This window comes from Sarcophilus harrisii, chromosome 3 (genome assembly GCF_902635505.1).
Source record: "Sarcophilus harrisii chromosome 3, mSarHar1.11, whole genome shotgun sequence".
In the NCBI taxonomy this organism is placed as follows: domain Eukaryota; kingdom Metazoa; phylum Chordata; class Mammalia; order Dasyuromorphia; family Dasyuridae; genus Sarcophilus; species Sarcophilus harrisii.
In genome coordinates, this window is record NC_045428.1 from 152,387,211 (window position 1) to 152,402,224 (window position 15,014).

General features: G+C 33.4%; 1 pseudogene; it reads left to right on the forward strand.

Annotated features, from left to right (window-relative positions):
* The first annotated feature begins 1,947 nt into the window (after positions 1 to 1,947).
* Positions 1,948 to 15,014, forward strand: part of LOC111720009 — a 49,036-nt pseudogene continuing 35,969 nt past the window's right edge.

Below are 15,014 nucleotides of genomic sequence, written 5' to 3' on the forward strand. Positions count from 1 at the left end.
GTATTAGAGGACTGGCTAGGGTGTTTATTCAGGGCCAAGCAGAGACATTGGTATAATTTGAATGCAGGTTTCCTGACTTATAGGCTGGCTCTCTATTCACCATTTTTTGATGCCTCTTTGTATAGGAAATACAGGATAACAGCTGACAAGCTAGAAATGGTCACACAGTTTATAATCATCAGAGGCAAGATTTTAACCTAAATTTCTCTGACCTCCCTAAAGATAAGATTATGTAGATCTCAATTCCTGCCACAATTGATTCTGCAAGAAAATGGAGCTTAAAGGACAAAGCTTTGGTTGTTGGATGGTAGTTATAGACTCCATATTGCAGAACTATCTGAACCAAAGGTGTATGGAAGGGAAATATACCAATTCATGGATTTTCCCTCTTTGGAAATTGCTACTCATATGTGAGCTCATTCAATTCCCTTATATGCTTTATGAAACCACTCTCTTAGAGGTCATAACTGGAAGGAATATATTCTATATAAGACAAATAATTCAGACTAGGAGTTCCTTGAGAACGGACGATCTTTTCACTTTATTTGTATCTTCAAAATTTAGTACATTGCTGGGCACATAGTAGGTATTTAATAAATGTTTATTTAGTGACTGAATTCAATTGGACAAATGCTTAAATACCTAGTAAGTGCTAGAACTATACTAGACCTCAGAGATGCAAAGATAAAACCAAAATGGTTCCTGGTCTCAAAAAGTTTATATTTTACTGGCAATATGTAATATGTAGGAAAGTATATAAATACAAAATATATATGTATCAAAAGATTAATGTGCAACTGAACATAAACTGCCCAATGTTTATTTCCTTAAACCATTATAGTGTTATGTGATAGTGATTAGATGCTGAATCCCTCCCATTTCTAAGAGAAGGAAGGTAAAATGATGGGAGATGGAGATGGGGCAAGGATGCCCTGTGTAGTTAGTGGCACTGCTTCTGCAACTGTTAATGAATTGGCAGGAAAGAGAATGCTGAGACATAAATATAAAGACTGTAGCTGAACCATACAGAAGCCCATACTGAATAGGTACGGAGTGGCTGGAGCCATTTCTGTTCCTGAAAAAAAAAAAAAGAACTACTTTCTGATACTTGGAATCACTTAGGTGCTTACACTATCCTGGGAAGGTATGGATTCTAAAGTTTTCTCTACTCCTTGTTCCTTAAAATTTGTTTGCTTTTTGTTTTGCTGTTTATTCTGTTTTGTTTTGTGCATAATATTTTATTTTCCCGGATTACATATAGAAACAACTTATAACATTCATTTAAAAATTTTTTTGAGTTCCAAATTTTCTTTTTCTCTTCCCTCCTCCTATCCCTCCTTCCTTCCTGAAATGGTAAACAATTTGATATAGGTTATATATGTGCAATCATGCAAAATATATTTCTATATTTTCTATTTATTTTGGAAGATATAAATTCATATAAAACACCAGAATCATTCATGGAATTTCTGATTTGCTTGTACCTTGTGAGGTAAATACAGGATATGTCCAATGAAGTAAAAATAAATAGAGAATGATAGACCATATAAGTGCTAGGGGAATTCTTTGGCACAAAATTTGATGCAACAAAAGAAATTTTATTAGTATAAATTTTGTAGCATCTAAAAAGGCAGAGAAAACACATGAATATAGATAACTATCTAGATCCAAAGTTTGAAGCAATTCTTGTGGGAGAAAAGTTTATAAATGACCTGGAATAGGATTTTTGAGATAGTATATCTCAGTTATGTTTCACTTTCCCCTTAGTTTTTTATCATGTTTTTTGTTGTTTATTCTTGATTTTCAAAGAGGACTAATGATATCACAGAATGATGTCTTGACTTGAACATGAATTGAACTCAAAAGAGGCAGAATTGTTCAAATCATCCTCTCACTCTTCCTCACTAATTAAAGTCCCATGGAAAGACAAAGTCTAAAAGATTGGCAATGGCCTGGGATGAAGTGGCTGACTTTTGCTTAGAAAAATCCTTATTATGGCAGGATAGAAAAGAAACTAATTCTACCCTCACCATTCTCACCCGCAAAGGCAATAAATACAAAGAACTGAAGATGAAGATTGTAAATTGTAGTCCTATTGGAAGAGGTGGGAAGAAAAGTGTCATCTGCATGAAAACTGCCCCATACTGAAAGACTAACTAGTTTTCTTCAATCAGGTGGCTTTTATCACACTATCATTTCTATAAATTCAAAGTGATACAAAATAATTTCAAAATATCAAGAAAGGAGGGATTTTCACAAATTTCAATGTTTTGTTTGTATTCTGCTGCAGATTTTACCATTTCAGAGAAACTAAATGTATAACAATGCATATCCATATTGTTATGTAAATAATACATCAGTGGCCTCAAAAAATTAAGATTTCTTCTCCAAATGTCACATTTTTTTTCTTTGAGAGCTACTTTTTATAGTGAAATAATGAGGTTTAATAGATTCAATTCTCTTTTCTCCTGAACTGGATGCCTGTAGTTTCAAAGATTTCCTGGGCATGGAGTAAAGAAGAAATGATCCATGCAGAATGAAGATCTGGGACATTGTAGAGGAAACCTAGAGCTCCCGTGATCAAATAATCTTCAGTGAGTCCCTTTTGCAAAAAAATGTATAATATAAAATCTAGATTACTTAGCATGGCATTCAATTCCTTCATAATCTATTTCCATCATATCTTTTTTCAACCAAATTCCATTAGTACGGGCAGCTAAGTGTGCAAAGGATAGAATGCTAGGGCTTGTTAGGAAGATCTGTGTTCAGAAACTAACTAGTTGCATGACCCTAAATAAATCACTTAGTTCTATTTACGCCTTTTTCCTCATCTTTAAAATGGAGATAATAATAGCATGTACCTTTCAGAGTTGTGAACATCAAATGGAAAAGTGTTTAACCTTTCAACTCAGAGACACTAAGGAGCACCTGAAAAATTAGCAGAAGAGGTCTGTGGAACCAGAATAGGAACCTAGTGCCCAATCCCAGTGCAGGCACAGCCTGGTACCAATTCTGGCCCAGACCCTAGTGTCAGCAATACAGGATCTCTGAATCAACAGTAGTGCTGAAGGCTTTTGGATTTCTCAGTCCAGTGATACCAGCGAGGACTCAGAAGGCAAAAGGGTGGGAATCTGGTGTGCAGTTCCAGAGAAGACCTGGTCAGCCCTGGCTAACATACTAAATCTTGCTACAGTGTGCCAGGAACACACTGTTACCAGCTCTAGGGCAAAAAAGAATGCTTGTGGTAAGATTCCTAGAAGAATTTCTGAAAACAGGTGCACAAAATTTCTGGAACTTGGGACAGTACTCCCTTCTTCCTGGAAAGAGAGTCTTATTTTAGCAAAATTTAACAAAGAGTTAAAAGTTAAAAGCAGAGAAATGGGCTAGGGGAAAAAAAGTTTCTGACTTTTGAAAATTATTATGACAAGAAAGATCAAAACATACACTCAGAAAATGATAACAAAGTTGAAGCTCCTATGTCCAAAATCTCCAAGAAAAATAAGAATTAGTCTCAGGCTATGGAAGAGCCTTACTTTGAAAACCAAGTAAGAGAGATAGAGGAAAAATTAAGGAAAAAATTTAGAGAGGTGCAAAAGGAAATATAAAAAGCTAATGAGGAGAAGAATGCCTTAAAAAGCAAAATTGGCCAGTTGGGAAAAGAGGTATAAAAGCTCACTGAGGAAAATAAGGTCTTAAAAATAGAATTAAGCAAATGGAAACTAAAGACTTTATGAGAAATCAAGTTACAAAAGCAAAACCAAAAAAAAAAAATATAAAATATCTCATTGGAAAAACAACTGATCTGGAAAATAGATTTAAAAGAAATATTTTTAAAAATATTCATGTACATGATAGTGATGATCAAAAAAAGAGTGTGAACATTATCTTTCAAGAAATTATCAAGGAAAACTGCCCTGATATTCTAAAAACAGAGGGTAAAATAGAAATTGAAAGAATCCACCAATCATGTCCTGAAAGAGATCCCCAAATGAAAACTCCCAGGAATATTATAGCTAAATTCTGGAACTCCCAGGTCAAGGAGAACATATTGCAAGCATTCAAAAAGAAAAAAATTCAAGTATAGTGAGACCACAGTCAGGATAACACAAGATTTAGCAGCTTCTACATCAAAGGACTAAAGGACTTGGAATATGATATTCCGGGAAGCATAGGAGATAGGATTCCAAACAAGAATGACTGATCCAGCAAAACTGACTATAACCCATTAGAGGAAAAGGTGATCATTCAATGAAAAAGAAGATTTTCAAGTATTCACAATGAAGAGAACAGAGCCAATTTGAAAATTTGATTTTCAAATACAGGACTCTGGAGAAGCACAAAGAGATTATCAGGAAAGTGATATCATTAGGGATTTAATAAGGTTGATCTGTTTATATTCCTACATGGGAGGAATTCCTACATTAGAACATTCTCATTATTATGGCAGTTAGAAGGAGAGGGCTCAGGTATGAGCATGAAGGGATAATATTTTTTGTGTACATACATAAACTTTCTCTGTATTATGATTTCATTGTGGTATATTCTTAACAGTGGAAATCTGAATCAAAGAATGTAGATACATGACTAATGTTTTGTGCTTATCCTGAGTTTAATTTTCTTTTTTTATTAAAGTTTTTTATTTTCAAAATACATGTATAGATAATTTTCACCATTCACTCTTGCACAATCTTGTGTCCCAAAATTTTTCCTTTCCTTTCCCCCACCACTTTCCCTAGACAGCAAATAATCCAATCTGTTAAAGTTTTTCTTACACATTTCCACAATTATCATGCTTCACAAGAAAAGTCAGATGAAAAAGGAAAAAAAAAAGAGAAACAAAACAAAATGCAGGCAAACAACAAAAAATGAAAAGACCATTAGTATTTAGTCCCCATAATCCTCAATCTGAGAGCACATGGCTCTTTCCAGTACAAGATTGGAACTGACCTGAATCACCTTGCCGTTGAAAAGAACCACTTGCATCAGAATTAATCAGGGTATAATCTTGTTGCTATGTACAATGTTCTCTTGGTCCTACTCACTTTACTTAGCATTGTTTCATGTAAGTTTCTCCAGACCTCTCTGAAATCATCTTGCTGATCATTTCTTATAGAACAAGAATATTCCATAACATTCATATACTATAACTTATTCAGCAGTTCTCCAACTGATGGTCATTCACTCAGTTTTCAGTTTCTTGACACTAGAAAAAGAAATTCTACTAACATTTTTTTGCACACATATGTCCTTTTCTCTTTTTTATCATCTCTTTGGGATACTGGCCCAGTGGAGACACTGCTAGATCACAGGATAAAAGGAGAGAGAGAATAAATGGGGGCAAATACATTTAGCAAGCAATAGCAATTGGAAAAAAAAAATCAAAGCAAGTTTCTCTGATAAGGTCTCTCATTTCTCAGGCATGAGGGAACAGAGTCAAATTTATAAAAAAAAGAGCCATACCCTAATTGATAAATGATCAAAAGATATGATCTGTGTCCAAAGGACTGCAAATTCATGGATATCATTTGATCTAACAACACCAATACTAGTCATGAATACCAAAAGAGATTCAGGAAAAACAAAACAAAACAAAACAAAACAGAGGAAAGAAAAAGGAAAATTACCCATATGTACAAAAAATATTCATAGCAGCTCTCTTTTCAGAGCAAAAAACAAAATTAGAAATTGAGGTAAAACCCATCAACTGGAGGATGGCTCAATATGATATGTGGTTTGTGATGGTATATTTTTATTCTCTGAGAATTGATAAGCAGGATGCTCTCAGAAAAAACCAAAGAAAACTAGAAAGTCCTCCATGAACAAAGGAAAATGTACTGTATACAAAATAATAGCAATGTTTTGGAATGGCCAGCTGTTAATGATTTTGTTATTCTCAGTAGTACAATAATTCACAACTAATCTGAAGAATTAATGATGAAAAATCTGATCCATATCCAGAGAAGGAAGTGATTTGATTTGAATACAAATTGAAGCATTTTCTATTTCTCTCTCTTTCTTTTTAATTAATTTTTTCTTTTTTTATTAGGATGAGAGATTTATGTTTTCTTTTGCAATTTCACTTTTAAGGAAATATTTTGCATAACTTCACATGTGTTTTCATAATTGTGGGCGGGGATAAAGGAGAGAACCTAGAACTCAAAAATCTTAAAAAGAGATGTAAATGTTTTGAATGTAACTGGGAGAAAATATTAAATAAATAAATAAAATTAAAGGAAAGAAATAAATACTGCACTGACAGGAAAAATTAAAAATGCTTAGGGCATGCATCTTATATTACCCTCTCTGACAAACAGGTTCTGATTATCTGTCTGGACCTGTCTTTACAAACAGGTTCTGTCTATTGGGCTGTGGGCGGTCTGGGAGTAAGAAATTCAGGAATACCAAGTTATCTAGTTATTTTTCTCTGTATGTTTCTTCTTGCTTATTTCTTAGTCACAGGGCTGGGTATTTGCATAAATTATTTACTTATGTCCTGTTCTAGTAAAATTATAGAACTTTCAAAGGAGGAAGACATTGCTCCAATGCAAGAAAACTACCAACAATGATAGGAGAATTTACCATGAGGTTGAAAGAAAAGTGTGTACAATACAAAATCAATTCAATTTCACAAACATTTATTTAGCAATGATTATGTACAAGATGAGAAGCCCTACCATATAGTGAATAGACTATAGCCCTGGAATTCAAAAAGACCTCAAATCTTTCTTCTGACACACATGGCTGATTATGTGACATTGGGTGAGTCACTAAATTTTTTATTGCTGAAAGCAACTTTTTAAGCTTAATAGATTCTGATTTGATTGGGAGATGGAAGTTACTTATTGAAAATATTATATGCCATTGAAATTAAAAGCCCTAACACGAATAACAAAATTAACAAGGTACTGTGCTAGGTGCTAGGGATTTAAAGAAAATAAAAATCAGCATTTTCCTTGCCCTCTAGAGCTTACAGTCTGCTTATGGATAACAATATAGCATTATTTTAGCAGCATAGGCTACTGTGAAATATAGTTTTCCCACTTGGAAGAAGAGACTTAAATATTATGATAGACAAGAACCCTGAAGAATGTCAAAGCCCAGGAATTTTGGAGTTCTCCATCCTGCAGATATGGACAAGTGCTGGTGGTGGGAGATGATTGAAGATATGGTGCTGCTATTTTTAAGTAAATATTAATATTAACAGTTAAATCTTTGTCAGGTCTACTAGGCTACTTAAAGAGTGATTTGACTTGATAGACCTTACTGCTTGCATAAGTGTCTATCTCACAGCTCTGGTGGGACCTGATGAATTTACTCACTTTCTACTTTTTTTTTTTTTTCTTTTCTGGTCAACATCATTTAACTTTTGGAGTTTCCTCACTCCTTTAAAAATTATTATTATTTTTGCTATTCATACTTTTATAATGAATTGTGGTTTCAGATAAAGATAACTTGACTTTTGAATTTAATTCTAAGGAAGTATTTGCTATAGAGCAGTGGGTAAGAAAAAAACGGGAGAAACACAATCTAGAAAGTATAAAAGTAAATTGAGAAGAGAAATTTCACTGAACTTAAAAGAGAAAAACTACCCTATATTGAGCTTTCTGGCAACACTAAGAGAAGCTTCACACAGATGGATGAATATAATATAATTTGGTAAGGGATATGGAACTAATAATTCTCAGAATCAAGAAAAACTTCAAGCAGGAGACAGGTTCTAAAGTGAATCTCAGAAAAGCTAAAAAGATGAATAGACAGTGTATTCTAGGCCTGTTTCATAGGCAGTATGAATACATTGAGGTTGAGATGGAAGAGCAAGTCCTGGGAACAACCAGAAGGTTAATTTGACCAGATGGTTTGGTGTTGGTCAGCAAGAGGACCATTGATATCAGGAAGGTGATGGCTTGTGAATTGGATTTAAGTGAGCCAGAGCTGTGCAAGGAATTTGACTGGAACCTAAAGTTAGGAAAGGGGGGAAAAGTAAACTTTGAAAGATTAGAGGGGACTAGATTATGAACATATTTTAAAAGCTAGGGGAAAGAGTATATATGTGTATGCATATATATATATATAATACATGTATACATGTATATATGCATATAATACATACATATATGTGTGTGTATTTATTATACCAGAAATGACAGAGAACCTCTGAGGCTTCTTGGGCAGAGGGAGTGAAATTGTTAGACCTGGTTCTTCTAGGAAGAACTTTGTAACAACTATTTCCACCAAAAAAAAAAAAAAAAGTTATATCTTTAGTTAAAACTCTTAGGCTCCATATAGAAAGTTGAAAATGAATAATTCCAATGGGCAAAGTAATGTTAAATTTAGGAAGTGTGATATTAAAGCTGTTAATGCTAAAACATACAGGATACAATCTACTGTGGAATTAGATGCCATTTCCATAGCTCTTCCTTTTATGATCTTTTTCAAATAAAAGGATATGGTGGTTCAGAGGTGTGGTAATAGACATTAATCTTATTTTGACATGTGGAAGATGGCATTTAGATGCTGGATATATGCACTGTGAAATGATTAGAAATTATTATGGTATAGGGAATTTGTGATTTAGTTTGAATGATTGGATCTCTCCTAAAATGTGCTGGGCTGTTAGCTTTAAAAATAATTTGTGCAGTCAAAAGAAATCAAAATTGACTTCAGTCATTCATATTTTATTTTGGAAATAAGCAACATTTGCTCTGTGTTTTAAAAGAGCAGGTCATTGGAATATAACTTTAAAAATCAGTCCCTTAAGAAGAAAGTGAAAAATCTGTAAATTTGGAAGAGAGTGATTTCTTTGTCAAAGGAATGAGATCTTATAAAGTAGGTGTTGGGTAATTTGCTAATTAATTATATGAATCTTTTAACTTTTATTAATATTTTTAGGGTACAAATTGTACTATTGAATTGGTGGGGATTATAAGGAAGTATAGGGAAAAGTGTAGGTGACTACAAGATATATGCAAAATGATTAGTGGAATATATATCATGAAGGGACTTAACATTTTAGAAAGAAAAGATCTCATCTACCAATTTACCATACCAATATTTACTAAATGCCTACAGTATACAGGGCACTATTGATTCTAAATTATTTTCTTTTTAAAAAACATTGTTTATTTTTTCTGATTATACATGTATAATTAACTTTTTAATACACATTTCTTCATGAATCATGATGACAGAGAAAAGTCAGAACAAAAAGGAAAAAACTACAGGATAGGAAAAAAACAACAACAAAAAAGAAATGAACATAGCATATGTTGACTTACATTCAATCTCCATAGTTCTTTTTCTGGATGCAGATGCCATTTTCTATGCAAAGTTTATTGGAATTATCTTGGATCATTGAATCACTGAGAAGAACCAAGATTTTTATAGTTGATCATCACACGATCTTGCTGTTACTATATAATACTACATATATTTCTGGTTCTGCTAGTTTTACTCAGTATCAGTTAATGTAAATCTTTCCAGTACTTTCTAAAATCATATGCAGTTATTCTCCAATTGATGGGCACCTACTCATTTTCCAATTCTTTGCTACCAGAAAATGAGCTGCTACAGTTTTGCACATGTGAGTTATTTTTTCTCTTTTATAATTTCCTTGGGATATAGACCCAGTAGGCACTGCTGGGTCAAAGGGTATGCACAGTTTGATAGCCCTTTGGGCATAATTCCAAATTGCTCTCCAGAATGGTTGGATCATTTCATAACTCCACCAACAATGCATTAGTGTCTGAGTTTTCTCATATCCCCTCTAACATTTATTATTATCTTTTTCTGCCATCTTAGCCAATCTTAGAGGTGTAAAGTAATACCTCAGAGTTGTTTCAATTTGCATTTCTTTAATCAACAATGATTGAGAGACTTTTTTCATATGACTATAGGTGGCTTTAATTTTCTTATCTGAAAATTGTCTGTTCATATTCTTTGACCACATCAATTGGGGAATGATTTATATTCTTATAAATTTGACACAGTTCTTTATATATTTTAGAAAAGAGACTTTTATCAGAAACACTGGCTGTAAAATTTTTTTCCAGCTTTGTACTTCCCTTTTAGTCTTGTTTCTATTGGTTTTGTTTGTGGGAAAACATATTAATTTAAGATAATCAAAGTCATCCATTCTGCTTTCCATAATGTGCTTCAGTTCTTTGATCATAAATTCCTCTCTTCTCCAAAGATCTGAGCAGTAGACTATCCCTTGCTCTCCCAATTTGCTTATGGTATCATATTGTACATTACAATCATTTACCCATTTTGACCTTATTTTGGTATGGGATAGAGGTCTATGCCAAGTTTCTGACATATTATTTTTCAGTTTTCCCAGCAATTTTTGTGAAATAGTGAGTTCTTATCTTAGAAGCTAGAGTTTGGGGGTTTACCAAATATAATGTTACTATAGTCCGTAATTATTGTGTCATGTGTGTCTTACCTATTTCACTGGTCCACCATTCTATTTCTTATCCAGTAACAAGGGCTTTTGATGACTGCTTCTATATAATGTAGTTTTAGGTCTGGTACTGAAAGGCCACCATCAATTTTTTTTTTTCATTGATTCCCTTGATATTCTTGATTTTTTGTTCTTCCAGATGAATTTTGTTATTATTTTTTCTAGCTCTATAAAATTTTTTTGGCAGTTTGATTGGTATGGCACTGAATAAGTAGGCCAATTTAGGTAGAATTGTCATTTTTATATTAGCTCATTCTACTTGGGTGCAATTGATCTTTTTCCAATTGTTTAGATATGACTTTATTTGTGTGAGAAATGTTTTGTAATTGTGTTCATATAGTTCCTGGCTTTGTCCTGGCAGGTAGACACCCCAATTTTTTTTTGTCTACATTTATTTTAAGTGGAATTTCTCTTTATATCCTTTGCTGTTGGGTTTAGTGAGCAATATATAGAAATGCTGATGATTTGTATGAGTTTATTTTATATCCTGCAACTATGCTAAAGTTGTGAATTGTTTGGAGTAGGTTTTTGAATATTTTATAGGCTTCTCTAAGTATATCATCATATCATCTGCAAATGTGATAGTTTTATCTCCTCATAGCCTCTTCTTATTCCTTTAATTTTTTTCTTTTTTATGCATATTCCTATTATGTATATTTTATGTATATTCAATACTGAATAATAGTGGTGATAATGGACATCCTTGTTTAAAACTTTTTCCTAATGAGAATGTGTCTAGCTTCTCTCCATTACAAATAATGCCTGCTGTTGGTTTAGATAGATATTGCTTATTATTTTAAGGAAAACTCCTTTTATTGCTATGTTCTCTAGTGTTTTTAATAGGAATGAGTGCTGTATTTTGTCAAAAGCTTTTTCTGCTTCTATTGAGATTATCATATGATTTCTGTTGGTTTTGTTATTGATATTTTTAATGCTGGTAATTTGTTTTTTTCTTTCCTTTTTCTAATCATATTAACCAAAACTTCAACTATTTTGTTGTATTTTTAATATAAAATCAGTTCTTAGTTTTATTAATTAGATCATTAGTTTCAATTTTATTCTCTCCTTTGAGTTTCAGAATTTCTAATTTATTATTTAATTGAGGGTTTTTAATTTTTTCTTTTTTTATAGCTTTTTTGTTACATGCTCAATTTTATTGTTTGCCTTTTTCTCTATTTTATTCATGTAACTATTTACTGACATGAAATTTCCCATAAGAACTTTGGCTGCATCCTATAGGTTTTGGTATATTGTCTCATTATTGTCATTCACTTGGATGAAATTATAGATTGTTTCTGTGATTTGTTGTTTGACCCACTCATTCTTTAGAATTAGATTATTTAATTTCCAATTGGTTTTTACTCTATTTCTCACTGGCCCTTTATTGAATATAATTTTTATTACATTTACTATTTCTGCCTTTGATTGTGAGGTTTTTATGTAGTAATACATGGTCAATTTTTGTGTAGGTGCCATGTACTACTGAGAAAAATATATATTTCTTCCTATCCCTATTCAGTTTTCTTCTGAGGCCTATCATATTTAGGTTTTCTAGAATTCAATTAACCTCCCTAATTTCTTTCTTATTTATTTTGTGGTTATATTTGTCTGATTATGAGAGGGAAGGTTGAGGACCCACACTAGTAGAGTTTTGCTATCTTTTTTCTTCCTGTAACTGGCTTAAAATGTTCTCTAAGAATTTGTCTGTTCTAATACTTGGTGCATATACATTTAGTATGATTACTACTTCATTATTTATAGTATCCTTTATCAAGAGGTATTTTCCTCCTTGAAATTATGAAGAGGTTTTAAATAATTGTATACCTTTGTATGCTTCTCTTGAGTCCTGTGTTTGAAGATCAAATTTTCTGTTTAGTTCTGTTTTTTTTTTTTTTCAATAGAAACAATTGAAAGTCTCTTACATCATTGAAGATCCATCTGCTCTGCTGAAAGATTTAACTATGTAGTTAATTCTTGGTTGTAACTCCAGGTTCTTTTCCTTCCAGAATATGGGATTTCAGGTTTTGTGATCCTTTATTGTAGTTGTACCAGACCCCCAGTAATCATAACTGTTGCTCTTTGATACCTAAATTTCCTTTGTCTGGCAAGTTGCAGCATTTTTCCTTAGGCTTTATAGTTCTGGAATTTTGCCACAATGTTCCTTGGGGTTTTCCTTGTGGGATCTCTTTCTAAATGTGAATGATGGATTTTTTTTCAATGACTATTTCTCCTTCTGTTTCTAGTATTTCAGAATAGTTTTTCTTGATGATCTCTTGAAGAATAGTATCCAGACTCTTTTTTTGCTCATGGTCTTTAGGTAGACCAGTAATTTTTAAATTGCCTCTCCTGGATCTATTTTCCAGGTCAGCTATTGTTGCAATGAGGTATTTTACATCTCTCTCCCCCCTCCCCCAATTTTTTCAGTCTTTTAAATTTATTTGATAGATTCTTGACATCTTACAGAGTCATTAGCTTCATTTGCTTTATTCTAGTTTTTAATATATGATTTTCTTCAGTTAGTTTTTGCATTTCTTTTTCCATTTGATTTATTTTACTTTTCAAGGTGCTGTTTTCTTTAGTGAATTTTTTTTATTTGCCCTATTGTATTTTTTAAGGATTTTTCTTTTCCAAGTTGTTGAGTTTCTCATACATAACTCTCATTTATTTTTCTCATTTTTTCTTCCATCTCTTTTATTTGACTTTTAAAGTTTTTTATGAGCACTTCCAAGAAGCCTCTTTGGGCCTGAGAATTCATATTACTCTTTGGGATTTCCTCTGTCAACATTTTGTCCTTGTCTGACTTGATGTTTTGGTCTTCCATCACCACAGTAGTTTTCTATGGCCAAGATTCTTTTTGTTTCTTTCCAATTTTCTTTCTTTAAAAAATGTCTTCTTTATTTTTTGATCAAGATTTGCTTCTGGAGTAAAGGGGGTGCTGTCCAAAGCTTCCTGTGCAGCTCTAAGCCTAGGTTTTGAGCACAGGGATCTCTTGTGTTTGTGGGGGATAGCTTTGCCTGTTCTTTCCAAGAAACAGTCTGGTTTCCCAAAATTTGCCTTCAGAACTGGAACTGGAGTCTACCCTACTGATTTGCTTCACTACCAAGACAGAACCAAAGGTCTCTGCTGCTGATGTGTTGTGATTAAGATTTGTCACTGGCTTTCCCAGACTCTGTCTCAACTGAGCAGAACATTCCTTTTCACCCAAGTGAGACTGACCTTTCTAGAAGTTTTTCCAATTTATCTTGAACTGGAGGGTGGTTTCATTCCATTATATTCTGTTCAGAGACTTGGTTTCATATGATTTCAAGGATAACTGGAAGCACTTGAGCAGCTTCCTAGCTTTACTCTGCCATCTTGGCTCCACAGACTTTACAATATATTGATCTTTCCTTTTATAACCAAACTGAGAAGTGAATAATTTAAAAGAACGATCAGCATTGTTCCCATGGAATAATAGCAACAACAACAAAAATGATGATGATGAACTACTCAGTACCAACACCATCGCTAGTATTACAACTATCACCCCCATCATTCCTCACCAGTACCACCATCCTTGATGGTGTTAGTGGAGGAGATTAGGAGGGAGAATGAACCACTCTCTCCCAAGTGTTCTAAATTTATTGCATAAAATTCCTGATTTTGTCTTAAATATTCACAAATTCTATTTATTGGTAGATCCATTAGGATCTAGGCAGAACCTTAACTAGTGCTTAAAAATAAGCATTTTCCCACCCTGAGGAACAATAATTTTGAGTTGGAGTGTGACAATAAGGAGTTCACCATCTCTGGGTCTCATGCCTTGTAATCCTACAGTGGTCTGAGCCACGGTATGATACTGCTTCTTCAACTGGAACTCCAGGATCCATATTGCTGGGTATGTGGCCCAGTAGATAAAATATTGGGCAAAAGCTTGAAGAAGGAGAGGAAGGGAAGAAGCATTTATATCGCACCTATTATGTGCCAGCTCTGTGCTAAATGTTTTACTAGTACTACTTTACTTGATCCACACAGTAATCTTGTGAGGGAATTATTATTATCTCCATCATACAGCTGGGAAAATATAACAGGGTCATACCACTAATAAATGTCTGAGTTTGGGTATGAACTGAGATCTTCCCTGAGATCTATGCTGTTGCCTTAGCTGCCTCAAACTGAGTTTAACTTCAACCTCAGACATTTAATTAATGGTGTGACAGGGCAAATTACTTTTGTCTGCCTCTGAGTTCAAATTTAGCACATTTATTAAGCACTTACCCTCTGTCTCAGTTTCCTCAACTGGAAAATGGGGATAATAATAGCACTTATATTCCAGGATGTTGTGAGGATCAAATGAAATGATAAGTGTAAAGTGTATATATAGCACAATGGTTGGCATAGAATAAGTGCTTTAATAAAGATTTACTCTCTTTCCCTTTTCCCCCTCTTCTTCAGGGGATGACACTCATCCCTATTTTGATGGCAAGTCTAGAACATGAATTACCTCCTTTTCTTTTAGTTGACTGTCCTCTGTGACACTGACAGCCTTGCCCAATCTCCCACTGATTTTGCCCCA